This window comes from Astyanax mexicanus, chromosome 3 (assembly GCF_023375975.1).
Source record: "Astyanax mexicanus isolate ESR-SI-001 chromosome 3, AstMex3_surface, whole genome shotgun sequence".
NCBI classification, from domain to species: Eukaryota; Metazoa; Chordata; class Actinopteri; order Characiformes; family Acestrorhamphidae; genus Astyanax; species Astyanax mexicanus.
The window spans coordinates 33,118,799-33,137,498 of record NC_064410.1 but is presented as its reverse complement, the minus strand read 5'-3'; the positions used below and the strand labels follow the sequence as shown (position 1 = coordinate 33,137,498).

The 18,700-nt window shown below is 35.8% G+C and overlaps 1 protein-coding gene across 2 annotated transcripts in view; it reads left to right on the top strand.

Moving 5' to 3' along the window:
• Positions 1-1,197: 1,197 nt before the first annotated feature.
• ncaldb (neurocalcin delta b) overlaps positions 1,198-18,700 on the top strand; it is a 38,290-nt gene continuing 20,787 nt past the window's right edge. The window contains exon 1 of one of the 2 annotated variants that reach the window (XM_007254672.4): positions 1,198-1,448. The gene's annotated coding sequence lies outside the window, so the exon portion shown is untranslated. Of the gene's footprint in view, positions 1,449-3,567; positions 4,153-18,700 lie in introns of those variants that run through there. The other variant, XM_007254673.4, reaches the window with a different exon arrangement.

Here is an 18,700-nt window from a genome sequence, read left to right as displayed (position 1 = left end):
TCTGGTATGCTGGTCAGCCAGCATTAGAACAGCATAAACCAGTATTTGGGCAACTAGTAAAACCCAGTCCTGCCAGTACTAGTGTCTTTTGAAAACTGGTAGACTGGTGCACCAGCACTATGCTGCACAAGACCAACCTAAACCCGTATGGGTTGTGTTTTAAACCCTAGTATACTAGTCAATCAACATTACACCAACACCAGATTGGCATAAACCAACATTTGTTGTGTTTTATACTCTGTTATACTGGTCAACGTGCACTACACCCAACACCAGAGCTGTATAAACCGGTATTTGTTGTGTTTTGTACACTGGTATGCTCGTCAGGCAGCAGTAGACCATCATAAACCAGTATAGGTTGTGTTTAATTAGATCACTGGTAAACTGGCTAACCAGCATTGCACCAACACCAGATCAGCATAAACCAGTGTTAATGTGTTTTGAACACTTGTATGCTGGCCAGTCAGCAACACACCAGTCTGAAGCAGCATTTGTAGTGTTGGTATACTAGTCAACCAGCACAAAACTAGTAGCATAAACCAATATTTGTTGTCCATTTTTTGTTGATAACAGTTGTCAGAAACAATGTCAGAAACCACATAAGCAAATCTCTGAGAGATTATAGAACATCTCCACATGTTCACGTTTGAGGAGAGAATAAACCAATGATTTTGTGTTTTGAACACTGGTATACTGGTCAGTCAACACCAGATCAGCATAAACCAACTTAGACCAACTTGGAATTCATAACGGTCTGTTTTGGTCTGTTTTGTTCAACAATAATATATTTTTTTCCATTGTCGAACAAATTTTGTCCATTTTTGTTGAGGACAGTACGTCATACAGTGTCAAAAAAACACTCAAAGAGATTACAGAACATCTCCACATAGTTTGAGGAGAGCCAGCGTGTCCAAAGATTTATGGCTGTCCTCATCAGTCTGCATTGCCTAATGTTTGTTGTGCTTCTTCTGACAGTTTTAGTGCAGAAGTGAAGTGAACATGGGGGACGGCATGCGGCCCATTGAGTCGCGCCGTGAATGCTGAGTTCCTGTTGCCAAGGAAACGGCGGCTCTCATAGGCTTTCGAGCTGGGATCACGTGACCAGCGGGAGGGAGGGGGTCCTTTGACGTCACAGGCAGTTGGAGCTGAGAGCTAAGCTGAAGGCTGAGTGCTTGCAGTGTGCTTGCTGGAGTTAAGAGTGGAGGCTGTGGTATATCTGCTCTCTGTCTCTGTCTCTGGCTCTGGCTCTCACTCTACCTGTTGCTGCTGCTGCTCCATCCCTCCAACCATCCATCCATTCATCACTCCATCCATCACTTTACCTGCCTGTCTCTGTTCTTCTGAAGCCTGTGGGACTGAGCTTTTATCCATTCGGGACTTTCACCAGGTTATGGACATCTAAACCCTTGCAGCACAAGCACGAGCAGCAGTAACACCTACTACCTGAGGTGAGTCTTCTTCTTCTTTTTTCCTCTTCTCTTTCAGAAGCTCTATCTCTCTCTGTGTCATTCTGGAAGCATCAGGTGCACAGATGAGCCACCACAGGAAGTGAGGAAGAGCACCCCCACCCACCAAACCTGACAAACCCTAACAAAACCTGAAACATGACCTTGTTGCATGCAACAAAACTTTCTGATGCAGGGATTGGTGAGGGCTTTTTCAAGAAGCTTTCAGAGTCCTACAGATTTTGAAGTAGTTGTTGGTAAGCTGAAGTGAGCAGAAGACTGGATGAAGGCTTTAATCTTCTTTCTACATCCACATCCTAATACGTATTACCCCAACAACCCACACCCACACACCTTAATTTATTTAGGTTGCAATAAATTCAGTGTAGTAAGCAATGGAAGACTGTTGACAAGTTAAAGCTGTTGAGGATAAATGAGGATGCTCTCCAACACTACAGAAGCAGATAATAGACAAAAAATAATAGAAACAAAAGTGGAGTCCTAGATAAACATCACGTTCTGATTCATTTCCAGTAAAACAAGAGAAACAAGAGCTTGAACCAGTCAGTGATGAGATGTACTGCTCAATAAATAGTCACTGGCATAGAATGACATCTCTAGGGAATTGCTTGTAACTAGTAGTATAGCTTTATATCAAGTTAATAATGTTCATCTCCATAATATAACTTTAATGATTTTTTTTAAATGATTAAATACTTTAGGGACAACTAAAGAGTCTTTCCAAGTGTTCATTGCTCCCTGTAGATGTACCAATGTATAACTGCTAAAGATGCAAACCCTCATAACTCTAAAAAAAAATGCAACTTTACAAGAGAAAGAAACACAGCATTTTAATGTTTATGGCAATGTACATTAATGTTTAAAGAACCCAAATGGGACATCATTTTATTCCAGATCATTTTTGACCATCGCTGTTGGTCTGCCCATCATGAGTCACTCACTGAGCAGAGAGCAACAGGAGTTTTTGAATGGTGTGTAGTAAAAAAAAGGAAAATAAACTAATAATAATAAAAAAAATACTATTAGTAGGGTTTGCTATGAGAGGAGAACACTCTGCAGTGATTACATCTTTGAGGTTCAAAGTGGTGAATGGTGTCACTTCAGCTGTTTTAAACCTCAGTAGCACCACTGACCTTTTCGCAGGGTGGGATTTTAATACGATGCATCTATAAGCACTTGTTTTCTCATCCCCCTAACTATAGAAATCACACTATTATACTTTCATAGCAGCAGAACTAAAATATTTGTAATAGATTCTGAGCAATGCGAAAGAGATTGTTACAAGTTTGCAATGGATAATGCAAAATAATTTGTAGTAAATGCTGAATAATGTGTAATAGAGAATGAATAATGCATGGTAGTTGTTGAATAATTCACAGTAGTGACTGAATAGTTCGTGGTAGATTCTAAATAGTTACTCTGTAGAGTAGACACTGAATAATCAATAGCACACACGGTACAATCCATAATAGGTACTAAATAATGCATAGTAGATACTGAACAGATCATAGTAGGGTACTTACTGAATAATGTAAAGTAGTTCTCAAACTATTGATTTTAGTTACAGATTTAAAAATGTTAATATTTGTAGTTACAATAATAAAAATTTAAATCCAGTCTGTTTACAGCCACTGTGCTTACAAGGTTGTTACCAATTCTTAATTTCAGAAGTTCAGAATAATTACATTTCTGACGACATAGATATAAAAAACACTGCATACAGGAAATTTTAATATAATTTTAAATTAGAGTGCAGTGTTATATTATTTGTATGTTCTAAATTAGTTCTAGAGAAAACTTATTTTTTCTGCTGAACAGGTTCTGTTAAATTCAGCAGTCAGATTATAATAGACCCTCTATCTCTCTGCACTCTGTGAAGCATCTCGGGTTGCAGGAAGTAGCTTGGCCTTGTTTTTTTTTTTTTTTTCTCTTTTTGTCTTTGTCCCTTGTCAGTCAGTCAGGGTGCACGTTCTGCACTGTGACATAATCTAAAGGCCTGATGTGATAGGGCAGCTCCTCAAGAGCTGAAAAAGTGATCTGACAAATGTAAAAAAAAAAAAAAAAAAAAATTATTGTGCCTTTCTATTGAACTACTGAAGGGGCTGGAGGGGTGAAAGAAGAGAAGAAAAAGAGACCTAAAATGGGTGCTCGGAAAATTACAAGCGTCTGCAGGGATGATGAAATTGAGAGACGAGCGGCTGAGCGCTGTGGGAGAGTTCAGCGAAGCCCTAGAGGCATTCGTAGGAGGAGGGACAGAGAGAGAGAGAGAGAGAGAGAGAGAAAAGGGGCGTATCTCAGGCTTTGGTTGTGGCGCTTCCTCTTTTGCAATGCAACTGAAAAACTTAAGCTCACACACTTGCAGGATGCAAAGCTGACAGAAAGAGAGAGAGAGACAGAGAAAGAGAGAGAGACAAAGAGAAAGAAATGGGCCTGGTGCATCACACAACCCAAAGGGCATAACAGTGAAGGCACAAGAAATAGAAAAAGAAGAAGAGAGAGACGGAGATAGAGAGGATATAGACAGACAAGAAAGTCACAGACAGAGTTGAGAAAGAGCAAAACGTGACAGACAGAGCAAGAGACACCCACAAGAAAAAGAAAGAGAGAAAGAGAAGTCGGGGCCTGGTGCATCACCCTGCAGGCGTGTGATTGAAGAGAGTGATTGAAGAGAGTGGAAAGTATCCAGGTATGTTTCGTAGCTCTGCTGTTTTCTGCTGAAAGTGAGAGGGCCGTTGGTAAACACAGTAAACGAGTGCAGGTGAGGACTAGGATGTGACCTAACTGCTGATTTATCAGTGGCTCAGTAGCGGCATTGCACAAAGGAGAGTTGCACAAAGGGGGTGTGTTTAGAGTGGGATTAAAGCTGCAGGCTGTTCTTTTATTGTCTTTTATTGTTCCTTGCTTTTGTGCTGCACCTGAGGAACATGCTGCCGACTACGCCACCCACTCCATCAGGGAGACGAGGAGGAGAGTGTTATAGGCAGACAGACAGACATAAAGAAAAAAAGTCAGTCACATAGATAGCTGAGGTAAACAGAGAGAAAGACAGCTTGATAATGAAAAAGAAAAACATATACAGACAAATAAAAAAAATACACACAGTTAAACAAACAGTTAAACAGACAGACAACCCTTTAAGGCACAGTGGTCACTGTAGGAAACCTTATTTAATCCTTTCTCACTTTTGCAGGCATGTTTTAATGGCATGAAAAATCTACGTTTTCTACAATTTTGAAACCAGGAAGTGTTTTTTTTTTATGAGGATGTTTTTGAGCACTCAAACCATCCTGTATGGCACCCAAACAAGGGAAATCTTTCCAGGCTACTACTGTACAAAATCTCAATTCTAAACCCAATTCTAGTTTAGTTTAATAGTTTACAGATTGTCCATATCAGTTTATCTAACATGTTAAAAGATATTGTCTGTATAAGCCTGAAAAGGTTAAACAGATATATAAACAGGCAGAAATATGGAGTGACAGATAGATTGACAGACAGACAGATAAATATGACTATCTTAAATTTTTTATTTGAAGATGCACACTGAGGCTTGGTCAGTTTTTAAAGAATGTAAAGAATTAAAGATGTGGATACCAGTGAAGGGTAGCGATCAGTTAATAGGCTCATTTGCATAATGAGTGTATTTCAGTAAAGTTCTTCAAAAGAGGCCTCTGGGTGCAGTTTGGACACACCCACCCTCAAGAAACCGTGCTGAAGAGACGTTGTTGAAATTGAACTGAATCAGAGTGAAAAACTGTTGTGAGTGGAGATGCTTTAAAATGTCCAGCCTCAGGAGCTAGAGTGTAATTGCTTGCAATATATTCCTTGTAATATTGTCTGAGAGTGCTGCTGAACCTCAGCGACATGTGGAGCTCAGTGTTTGGGTGTAATGCGCTGCTGTGCATCAGAATGGCATATCTGTTCATGTGAAGCGTCGGGCCGGTATGAATATTTAATGAAGAGCAGTGCATTACCCGACAGAGGGGCTACACTTTCCAATCAAAGCGTTTAACTCTTTAATGCCGTAGTTCTGTGTTTAATCAGCTTTTATCTTTTAATAATAAAGAGCATTTTCTATGATCCATCACTTTTTTTATTAATATTTAAGGATTGTCATTTGCACTCTTTTAAAAGGAAGACATCCTAAAAGACTTGTTTTGTCTGTCTTAAGATAGAACAATTGCAACTTAAAGAACCATATATATATGTAAGGGATTTTTGCCTGGTGTTAATGTTCTCCAGATGTAAGAAAAGCCTTTTTTAGATGGTTCCTCATAGAACTTTTATGTCTGTTTGTTAAAACATGCAAGGGATGCAATCTGGCAGTGGTTCTGTAAAGAATCAAGAAATGTTAACATTAAAATAAATGGGTCTTTTTGGTTCTTCTTTTTGGAGAAAATCTTGTAAATAAGCCTTTTTAAGCATCATATAGTATCCAAAAATAGTCATTTCTAAAGTGCTGTGAACTAAACTGACATCCTAAATGTAATGGGACAGAGTGGAACTAATGTCTCGTCCCATGACTTTTGCCATGTGCCATAAAAGTTGAACACTCTACACCGACCTGTAGGATATGTGTGTGGGGCCTCCTGAATTCAATGTGGATGTGATTCCTGGCATCCCAACATTTAAAATTGGATGCAATAATTCACATTGCCTTGCCATGAGCATGCTGGCCCATGTTTGGTCACATTTACAAGATAACACCTCACAACTTGGCATGGCAGTGTATATCCTGAATGTGTTTCCATTTCAAAACGTTTGCAGTGCTTTTAACAATAACAACAGTGATAGAAACATGGTAGTTCACAGCAAGCTGAACATGAAGTTGTAGATAAATAATACTAGAGAATAATTATTTAAGTACGAATATTAAATATAAGCTCCTTCCACCTTCAAAATGTGATTTTCCTTTTTTTTTAGGGAACTTTGCTACAGAAATAGAGTTGACATGTTAACATTAAATGTACTGATGGTTCCATTTTTCACTGTGGCCTATGCAAAGGTTAAACATGCCCCAAAAGCAAAGAAAGCTGTGTGTATATGGCAAGAAAATGAGCATCATTAGCTCCGGCTTGCAGCTGTTTCATGCCTGAGCTCCTGTGTATACTGTCTGTGAATACTAATCTGCGCAACATGTGATACTTTCACTCATTCGTCTCCAGCGTACTCTGCGCTAAAAATATGACCCAAACAAATATTTACCCTCACTCCCAGCGGCACAGACCCGCTCTGCCGTCATCACACACGGCCGCAACGACAGAACACACTCCGCTGCTGAGTTCCAGCGCCGTTCTCACAGATTCTTCAGACTCCAGGAATGACAGAGGATTGTAGTGGGGTTAAAAAAGGGTAGTTTACTCAGAGTTCACGCTAATTTTAGCCTCAGATTGATGGTTTCAGAAGTTGAGGTTTGGGATTGAATGTGAACAAGAGAGCAAAAGAAGTCAGGCTAAACGATTCTGGCCTCAGAAACAGAGAAATGCTTGATTCGTTTTATGTCAGAATGAAAAAAATAGATGGAATTGAAACTCGGTGACCTTGTGCTGGACAAGCAGAATGACAGTATAGTAGAAATTAGATATAATTAACATTTTTTTCATACAAAATTGATGCTGTGGCTTTGTTTTTTTTTTTGTTTTTTTTACATAACTGAAACATATATTTCTATTTTTTCAAAAGCCTATACTTTTAATTTGTTATGACCTTTATTTCCCCCAACTTGTCTATAAATATCACAAGATGTTGTGCACCAAAATAGCTCTGATTAACTTTATGCCTCAGAATCTGTCAGTTTTGTTTAGGCTGATATATGTAAACAAACTCTATTCTGATTGGCTTCCCTTTATTGTGATTCATAAAAAAATAGTCTTAGCTGAAACACACTTTATAATTTATAACTAGCATAAATGGGCAGAGCTAAACAGCTGTGGGCTGCAAAGGTAGATACACAATATATATATAAAAAGCTTTTATCAGAGTGGCTGTCTCTACTGTCAAGGAAAGGCTTTATTGCTGTGAGGATTTGGTTGCATTAAGCATTAAGAGTGTTAGTGAGGTCAGGATGTTAGATGATCACCACATCACCTCACCATCCACAACTCCCCACCTCATACCAAGAGAACTGGATGGAGAACCATCATTCTAGAGAACATATTTTCATTGCTTCACAGCTCAGTTCTGGGTGGCTCTATACCCCTCTAGCTAACCCACACCTGACGTTAGGCATGGTGCCAATAGGGTCTTGTTCATTTGCTGTATACTAGATGTGTATGCTAGATTCATGTATCTAGAAAAACTTCTAAAAATGCACTGTTTTGCAGCCTAGTGTCTGGACTCTGAGTATGAAATGTATACCATAATATGGGTATTCGTGAATAAGCACAGCATATTTTTTCATTTTAACATCTGTAATGTCACGGGTTAAAATGACCAGTCTTGAAGTTTGAAGATCAAAAAAAAAGTTTAAAAGTATTTTTTCAGTATGAAACTTCTTCTGCTTGCCTTAGTTAGTGTAATCAACATATAATATGAAAATGGTTAATCTCAAATATTTCCAACCACCCCCGGCAAAAACTAAACTAAAACAAAATTGCAATGTTATGTAAAACTACTGTTTTATATGTTGGTCTTTCAAAAGTAATGAAGCAGGGAAACATTTAAAAAAAAAGTTATGTATTTTTTTTAAATAAAAAACAAGTGAATTATCCTAATGGAACCATTACCTGTTAGAGGTAAGGAACACTATTACACTAAATATTAATTATATTGATAATAATATGTAATGGAGTAAGTAATGAAATATTCACACTGCTTGTTAGGATTTTTTTTCAGATATCTTTTGGATAATTAAACATGCGACGGGTCAATATGACCCGGGAACACCACTGCTGATTCTGACAAATGAACCTGATAGAAGGGTTGATTTAAATTTTTATATCCTTAATTCAGGAGCCCATATCCTACATCATTTATGTGCTTTAATCCCCCCACACTAATCTACTTATATCTTGTGGTTTTTGTGCACCAAAAATAGCTTAATTTCTACCTGACAAATTTTCAGTCTTTCTTTATGCCTCAGAATTGATCAGTTTTTGTTGATCTGATATATGTAAACAAACTCAATTCTCATTGGCTTCCCTGTATTACGATTCATAAAAAGCAGTCTAGGCTGAAACACACACCTTGTAACTTAAGCACAAATGGGCGGAGCTGAACTGCAGTAGGCTGAAAGTAAACGGACAAAAGTATTGGAACATCTGTTTATTTATTAAACTGTGTTTATTCTGCTTTTGTTAAAGGAGTGGCTGTCTATACTGTCAAGAAAATGCTTTATTGCTGTTAAAAGGGTAATATGGGTAGTAGTGAATTAGCACAGCATATGGTAGATGTCGCCATTTTTATTTATTTTTTTTCCATTTGAGAGGATCGGAGATGAGCTGTGTATTAAAATCAGGCCAGAAAGAGAGAAGGCCCTTTGTATTTTTAGCAAAGGTCACTAATAACTGACCTTTGCTAAAAATATTCCCCTAGCCACCAGCAGCATTCTTATTTACAGTGTGGTGAATTTTACAGCTCTTTGGGGGGATGCTAAAAAAAGAATTAGTCGATTTCTTTAAAAAAAATCTCTCCGACTTTAAAGAGCCATTTTGTTTTGTGCAGAATTAGTGATTTTAGGGCCCAACAATTTTAGGGCAAAACAACAGCAATGGGGCTCCAGCTTCTATCATGCTAAATCAATTGTCCAGCCTTTTATTGAAAGGTTGGGTGATGACTTGCAGTTTTTGTGTTCTAAAATCATTTACCAAGACATGGAAATGAATGGAAAATACCATATACCATAAACCACAATATTTACATCACTCTGATTCATCGTTATTGCATTTGTTGAGTCACTCTTATACTGTACATTTTTCATCAATGTGACAAAATGAAACCTGATCTCTTTATAAGGTCTGTGAACAGGTTTTTGTATAGGTGTTAATTAATATATGCTTTGAGTTTGACGGGTGTAAAATAACAAACCTAGCTCAGCTGGCAAAACTGACTAAAACTTGAATAAAACTAAATTAAATTTTTTTATGCCATGGCTGTAGTAAAAAGTGTATGTACTGTAGTTATTGTGCCTTTACTCTACACAGTGTGAAGGGTTTTTCACACCTATGTAGTCATCTCTTTTTTTAGGCATTTTTTTTTTTTACAGAAACCAAATGGTTCTTCTGTTGCAACTTTATGTAAGGGAAATACTGAAATAATATGGAGAAATTCGTCATCAGGTCTAATTTAAGTGTACAAACTTTAGTAACTTAGTAAAAAATAACTCACCAAAGGCTATTTATGAACCGCATCCTTTTTATTGTTTTTTGGTTGGCTGTGCAAAGCTGTGTGTGACTGTCTCTTTATCATCTACTGAGGAAACTAGGGATGTGAGAAAAATTGACAGATTAAAAAATCATGATATTTTGTTTTGTGGTACTGTATCATATTTTGTGTTGCATTTAAATCCCACCCACTATATAGCAATATAATACTCTGATCTGATTGTGTAAAAAGTAAACTTTTTATGTACTCAGATTTTGATAAATATGATATGATATGATACCCTTTTTTCTAAATTTTGGTTAAAGCGGTCGCAATATATTGCAATAAAGCTCTGTAAAAAAAATAAGAAACCACTTGAAAATTAAAAGTTTCTTTGATTTTTCCAAATTGAAAACCTCTGCAATATAATCAAGAGGAAGATGGATGATCACAAGCCATCAAACCAAGCTGAACTGCTTGAATTTTTGCACTAGGAGTGCAGGTATAAAGTTATCCAAAAGCAGTGTGTAAGACTGGTGGAGGAGAACATGCCACGATGCATGAAAACTGTGATTAAAAACCAGGGTTATTCAAACAAATATTGAATTATGAACTTGTTTTCTTTGCATTATTTGACATTTGAACTTTATGCACCTTTTTTGTTATTTCAGCCATTTCTCATTTTCATTCAAATAAAAAGCTATAAATGACATTATTGTTATTTTTAATTTGGGGAGAAATGTTGTCCGTAGTTTATAGAATAAAACAACAATGTTCATTTTACTCAAACATATACCTATAAATAGCAAAATCAAAGAAACTGATTTAAAAACTGGTCTCTTAATGTTTTTTCAGAGCTGTATATCAAATTGTAAACCCTGTGAACATTGTTGCTAGGATACTTTTTTCTCAGCAATGTTAACAAATAATTTGTAACTATGCACACTTAATACAATTTTCAGATCTCCACTACATTGGCAAACAAGCTCATACTGTAAATGTGGGAGTTTTTAGAAATGATGCTAACTAGGCAGTAAGCTAGCTATTAGCTAGTAAAGCTTCTAATCTTTTATTTGCTTTTAGTCTTAAATTTGGGACATATCTACATTCCTTTGCTCAGTTGTTAGTTAGTTAAGTGTTATCATGCTGGCATGCACAGAAGACACTGAATCGCTGCTCTATTCTGTCTCCACAATTATTTGTTTATCAAATATTGGTTTGGTAATAGCTTGTTCAAGCTAAATGTCATAGCCATTTAGCATTTTTAAATCAAAGGTCAGTGGCAGGCTAAATGCTGCAGTGTTAAAGGAAGTCACTTCAGAAGAACACAGTGTGAGGATGATTTGAGGGGAGGTTGATGGGTGTCGGAGGAGGAACTTTATTCCTTCTTAACTCAAATCTGTTGACATGATATTAAGATCTTCAGTGCTTTATGGAGGGTTAAAGAAAGTAGGTATGGAGGGACAGAGTGTGAGGACAATTTGAGCTGGCACTGCTTCATTCTTGTGCTTAGTTTAATATGAATGATTTCTGACATTAAGTCCATTGAAACAAAGAGAGTATTGAAGTGGAAAGTGCAGATTTTGAGTGGAGAGACTTTTTTAGAGAATAAAATGACCATAATTATGGTGTCATTTAGTCCATGTAGTTTCAGGGTATTGTTTTTTTTTTTTTTTTTTGAAATCTAATTCATGATCACACACATTTTAAACCACTTTGAAAAAAAAAAGTACAACTTTTATGTATACATTTATTATATTACCATGCTTCTCAAAGTACTTAACACTGATTTTTTTATTAAAATATCAGTATAATGCATGATGAGTAAACAATGTGATATTAAAATATTAATGGTTTAATAAAAGATAGAAATCAACAAAACCAGAACGAAATCAATGATCTTCACATGTATCTGCAGATTTCCCTAGCTTTGTTTTTTATTTTTGTCAGCAGAAAGACAGCAATACTTACACATGCTAGCACATCATGCTAGCCCTGTATGAGGTGATAGTATCTAACATATTTCATGCCATAAAGAGAAAAGAATCTCAAATTGCACCCAGCTCCCTGTGTAGTGTGCTGTCCCAGTCATGAAATAGATTTAAATGGATTTTAAATTGATCGAAGTAGAGTATTCTAAACTATAAATGTGAAAAAAACAGTAGTCAAAATAAGAAATATAATTAACATTAGCATGTAGATGCTGCAGTTTTATGACTATACAGGGAGTAAAGAGGTACTTTTAGAGGTTTAGGTAGAAACATACATGCATTATGAAGTCAAGAGTTAGAGCATTAAGCTTTGCTCTAACAATCTACATGAAAACACTGAACACTTTTATTTTGAAAAATCTCCAAAGCCCTGCTTTTAGTGAGTAAAAACAGTGGATGGGAAGCTACAGTGCAGACAAAAACTCTGTCTAAAAGTCTAAAAATGCTTTTCCATTACCAATAAAAATACATCGTATAATAATGATCCTATCTTTAGATGTTAAAAACATTAGCATTAAAACATAAATGCAAAGATAATACAATTATCATACAAAGCATTTAAATATGTAGATGTAAAGGTCAAGTCAAGTCAAGAGCCTTTTATTGTCATTACATCTGAGTACAGGTACGTGTAGTGTAATGAAATTACTTTCCTCCGGAACCATGGTGCAACATGGAACAACAATACAATAGACAACAATAATAAGTGCAACATAAAACTATAACACTTCAATAAATACAACAGACTAGACAGTTTAACAGACAGTGCAGAACAGTTCTAATACGGTACAATGAAATGTGCATAGTGAAAAAACGGTGCAGAGATGTGCAACATACTGTAACATATAGAACATACATGATCACAGCAGATGTAGAGAGTTTATAGTTTATTGGAAAGAAGCAGCAAATATTCCTAAAAGGTAAATTGTAGTTTGGCAAATGAGCCAAAAATGTAGTTTACCTTTACTTTACATACATATTTTGAATGTTCCATTAGTGGGACACATATGGCACCCTAATAGTGGAGTCACCCATGGTCTGATTTGAATTTCATGCATTGTGGTTGGTGTATGGGTTATTGTTGTATGTACAGGGCTGTTTTGCATCCTTTAGACATTTTCCATGTTATCATTGCTTGGAATTTGAAGAAATGGAAAAAAAGTAGGAAGCTGTCTACAAAGAATGTAAATCATAGTGGAAATGTAATTTGTTATGCGATTAATGTAGTTAAAAGTATATTTGAATAGTCAAATATAATTGCAGTAATATTCCTAAGTCTTTCATATTATTTAAGGGTTCATTTTCTTCTATTCAGTCTCTCTCTCTCTCTCTCTCTCTCTCTCTCTCTCTCTCTCTCGATCTATCTATCTCTCTGGCTGTCCCTCGCCCTCTCCTTCTCAGGATTACAGTGAGGCTCTATGGGGCTAAGCTGTGGCTATAGGATATAAATAAGAGCTCATGAGTGTTATGTAAGGAGCACACAAGATGTCTTTTCTCAGGATCAGGAGACCTAGGTAGAGGGACAGGTAGCTTCTGGACTCGATGCTGCGCCTCTTAACGGGCCAAACGAGGTGCTGACCTTCACACGGTGTGAACAGCGTTCAGCACAGACGTTAAAGTGCACGGACATATGAACATATGTGGTCACTGTCAGAAATTCATGCAGCTTGTTGTTATTATTATAATTATATTGCAAAGCGAGCACTTACAGAGCTAATTCAGCACTAACAGATTTACTCTGTATTAAAGATTAACTGTGTAATTAAAAGTTAACAGTTTCGGCTTTTGACCATTCTGTGTGTCCTGATAACACTATGTGCTTTACTTTAAAAGGTGAAATTGGTTTTCTTTTATTAAGTATTGAAATAATCTTTTAAAAAATAATCATTTGGTGGCTCAGAGTAGTCCAAAGTGCTAAGCGCTGCCACTAAGATCAGGAGATCACCAGTTTGAATCCTGTTCATGTAGCTTGCCATCGGCTACATGAATTGGTCTTGCTCTCTCCGGGTGGGTAGATGCGCTCTTTCCCCTCATCACTCCAAAGGGTGATGTCACTCTGCAGAAGGCGTCCGTGAGCTGATGTATCAGATCCGAATCGCTGCACTTTCCCCCGAGTGCGCTATGATGCTGCTCGGCAATGCTCCATCAGCCGCAGTTGGAAAAGAGGGGGTGGATGACTTCACATGTATCGGAGGAAGCATGTGCTAGTCTTCACCTTCCTGGTGTGTTGGGGCATCACTAGTGATAGGGGGAGTCCTATTGAGTGGGTGAAATTAAGGTGAAAATGGGAAAAAAAATGGAAATAAAATTATGTAAAAATCATCATTTGAAACTGAATGGTCAGAAAACTGCAGAAAAAAACTTAAAAAAATTAATTTGGCATTAAACCTTTTCTTACAGAACTATAATTTGTGTATCATTCTGCAGAACATTTCTAACCGGCTCACAAAACGCTCTTTTTAGTAGCTGGTCAAACACGTCACACACAAATTAGTCACTTAATGAATGGCTAGACCTTCGCAGACAGAATCAAATCGCGAGTAGGAGACGTTTGCCAATGTTTATGGACAGATTGACGTATCTCAGGCCTTCACTTGAGAAATACAGTCATTCAGAATCATTCATTCATATTCAAAAGCAAGGCTGAGTCACCAGCAACACTGAAAACAGCCTATTATTCTCTGATGCAGTCTAAAGGCTTTTGAAATGTGGCTTCAGTGTCCGGAGGAGGATGCTGTGATTACTCAGCATGTGTCCACTGAAGGATTCTGGCCCACAATGTCTCGAAATAAGCAGTCGTACTGCACCTAAACTGTAAAACATATGAAATGCAATTATAAGAATGCTCCTGCAAGACAGCATAGATTGGTAAAATTCAAATTGTGTAGTTAGTGTGTAATCAAAGTGCCCAGTGGGTAGATGCACAAAAAATAATTAATGCTATAAATAAATTAATGCTAACATTAGCCCACGAGCTAAACAAACACAATAAAAAAACAACTAAACCCTTTAAAGGAACTGGGAATTAAATGTTAATGAATAAAAAGAAACAGAAGAGAAAGTAGGTTCATCATTAATTGGAAGGGAGTGCAACATTTTCTATCTGAATTACTTAAGAAATCACATTGTGAAAAAACATGTAAAGATCAGCATATAGTAGTATGAATGGCATTTGCTGTGTGCACCACTGGCATGACATATATTTGTTGTGTTTACTTTCCTTTTTAGTCTATCACACACTCATTAAGTTACAACCATGTTTACTCTACAGTCCCTGGATATGAGCGTGTCTTCCAAAAGAGCCTCGACACTTTTGCCGATTACTACTGTAAATGCTCAGTCCTGGTTAGCCAGATGTAGGTATACACTTAATAAAAACATATCAAGAATAAATGAAAATCTGGTAAAATAAAATGCCTTTGGGTTCCTTAAATAATTTATAGTGCATTGTTCTTTCATTAGCCCTTTTTGAAAATTAAACATGCAAATATGAAAACCTTTATAAGCACATAATTTAACATTTCCTTGCTATATAAAAAAATATTGGACAACATGTCCTATGAGGATGATAATAAAAGCAAGTATTATAATTCATTTGAGTAATTCAAGTTATTTCTAATGCCTATGAATGAGGAATGGATGCCTAAAATCATTTTGGCTCTCTGCAGCCTAACTAAAAGGTTACTATTTTGTACTTAAACAGAAATACCTTTTTGATGAACTATATAACTATTTTTTTAACAGGTTCTGAAAGAAGTTATTTTCAAGAGATTGTATCTGTCATATGTAACGACTGTTAAACCAGGCAAAGCATTCAAATAGTTTTTTGGATTGTAATAATTCAATATACTGTAGGACTATTACCTTTACTAACAACTATTGATAAACCTACCTTAATTTGTAAGGTTGTGGATTCACTACACCTATCAAAACTTTCTACTTTAAAACTTTAAATAACCTCTACATAAAACTGCAGTGGAACTTTTATTCCATCCTTCATCCTCTGGCGTAAAGAACTCAAGTGCAATAGACTCTTTTTGGATGCTTTTGAGGTCATATAAAATGCTAGTTGGGAGGAGAGTGAATTCTTGGTTCCCGAGTGGCGTTGTTGACATTTTCCCTGCGTCTCGCTCAGCAGATGTTGCTCTATATGTTTGTCTTTCCCTGGTGTAATCCCTCTCAGGCCTGTCATAATATCGCTTTACTCTGGCTGAATGGAGATGGTATGGGACAGATGACAACGGTATTTTGTGCATTAATTCCACTTCCAGTGCACTTCCCGTCATAAAGACGAATGCGTAAAAAGATGGATAATAATCCTTCAACATCTGTTCAGTTGTAGATGCTACAGAGGCCAGTTCCTTCCTGTGGATATTTTAGTGTTTTTAGTGGCTCTCGGTGGTTAGGATCAGGTGAATGTGCTACATTTTGTTTGTCTTAATATGATCATAATAGCGGTGATGAAAAAGCTTCATCTCTGCAGACTGATGACTGTGTTTGACTTTGTATGACTATAATTTGAATATTAAATAATTAAACTGAACACTGAACAACTAATAGTAGATACTGAAAAAATACATAGTATAAACTAAACTATTTAAAGTGGATACAGAATAGTTTATAATAGATACTAAATAACTACTAAGTACAAAATATTTTTAGTGGATACTGAACAGTTTGTATTGGATAGTGAATAAATTATAATTATTAACTACTGAATACTGAATCATTTATTGTAGATACTGAACAATTCATAGTAGATACTGAATAAATGATCATAGATACTAAATAACTATTAAATACTCAATCATTCATAGCAGATACTGAACCATTAATTGTGAATACTGAATAAATTATCATAGATACTAAATAACTACTAAATACTGAAGCCTTTATAGTATATACTGAACAATTTGTAGTGTATACTTAATACCTTATAAAAGATACTAAATAACTACTAAATACTAAAGCATACATAGTATATACTGAACAATTCATATTGGATACTGCATAAATTATAAAATATACTAAATAACTACTAAATACTTAATTATTCATAGTAGATACTGAATGATTTATAGTGGATACTGAATAAATTATAATAGATACTAAATACTAATACATACTGTAGCATTTAGAGTAGATAATGAATAGATTGTAATAGATGCTAAATAACTACTAAATACTTAGTTGTTCATAGTAGATCCTGAAAAATTCATAGTGGATACTGAATCATTTATAATAGATACTAAATAAGTGAAAACTTTTTTTTTTATTAAAATTAATATGTAATGAATATTCATTATTGATCCTAAATTTTGATAATACACACTAGATAGTACAACATCCATAGTAGTTGCTAAATAATAATACATTTTAGACAATGTATAATTTATACTAGATAAAAAATAGTGAATATTTTATAATAAGTACTGAATGACTCATGTTTTGACTGTTCTTTTCTATTAAAAGCAGTGTGTATTTATCTTTTATAAACTGTTTCTGATAATAAGGTCAGGTTTTTGCCACACCTGTGTCACAAATAGATGCTACAGAGGCCAGTTCCTTCCTGTGGATATTTTAGTGGTTTTTAGTGGCTCTCGGTGGTTAGGATCAGGTGAATGTGCTACATTTTGTTTGTCTTAAACTGATCATAATAACAGTGATGAAAAAGCTTCTGCAGACCAATTACTGTGTTGAACTTTGTAATTAATATATAATTAATATAATAATATAATCAATGCTAAATAGTATGTCATAGTAGTAGATACTAAACAATGTATAGGGGATATTAAATAGTTTATAATGGTGGATGCTGAATAATTCATAGTGGATGCTGAAAAATGTATAGTAAATAGATACTGGAAATGTACATTTTTATACTAGTTACTGAATAATTCACAGTAGTTACTAAATACTTCATAGTGAATGCTGAATAATTCATTGTAGATGCTGAATATATCATAGTGGATGCTGAATAATTCATAGTGGATTCTGAATAATTAATAGTTTATGCTGAATAATCCAAGGTGGATGATGAATAATTCAAAATGGATGCTGCATAAATTATAGTAGATAGATACTAAGAATGTATATAGTAGTTACTGAATCATTCATAGTAGATACTAAAAATTTTATAGTAAATACTGAATAATTCATAGTGTATGATAAATAATTTATAGTAGACAGAGACTGAAAATGTCCTGAATAGTTACTAAACAATTCAAAGTAGACACAACAATTCATAGTGGATGCTGACTAATTTATAGAAGATAGATACTGAAAAAATATAGTAGGTACTGAATACTTTATAGTGGATGCTGAATAATTCACATTGAAAACTGAATAATTCATAGTGAAAACTGAAAAACCACAGTAGACGCTTATTAATGTATATGTGAAAATTAATGATTAGATACTGGATATTTTATAATAGGTACTGAACAATTCATTTTAGATATGACTTCATTGAATAGATTTACATAATTAGTTGAAATTAGTGTAATTAGCTTGTGGTAAAATGTTTTGACTGGTCTTTTCTATTTAAAGCAGGGTTGCTCTGAATAGCTCAGTAAACTGTGTGTGGTAATAGGTGGGCCAGGTTTTTGCCACACCTGTGTCACCTGTTTATTTCTCACCATCGAGACAGGTGTACTCAGGTTTGACTGTAGGGTTGTGCATGTGGCATGGCGCTCCATTAGCTCTGCCTTACGTAACCGTGGCGTCACCAGGTCACTAATAGAGGCTCTAATAGTCTTAGGGTTAATTTGAGACGCTGATCTTTGAGCCTAGAAGCCTAGAGACTTGGGGCGTTTGATCCAGCAGGGTGTGCCGGGAGGTTATAAATACCAGCTAAGCCCTGGTCCTCTGGACACAAGGCTTTGCCACAGGGGGGATCAGTGGTGATGTCATTGCCAGACACTTACCATTCACCTGAAACAT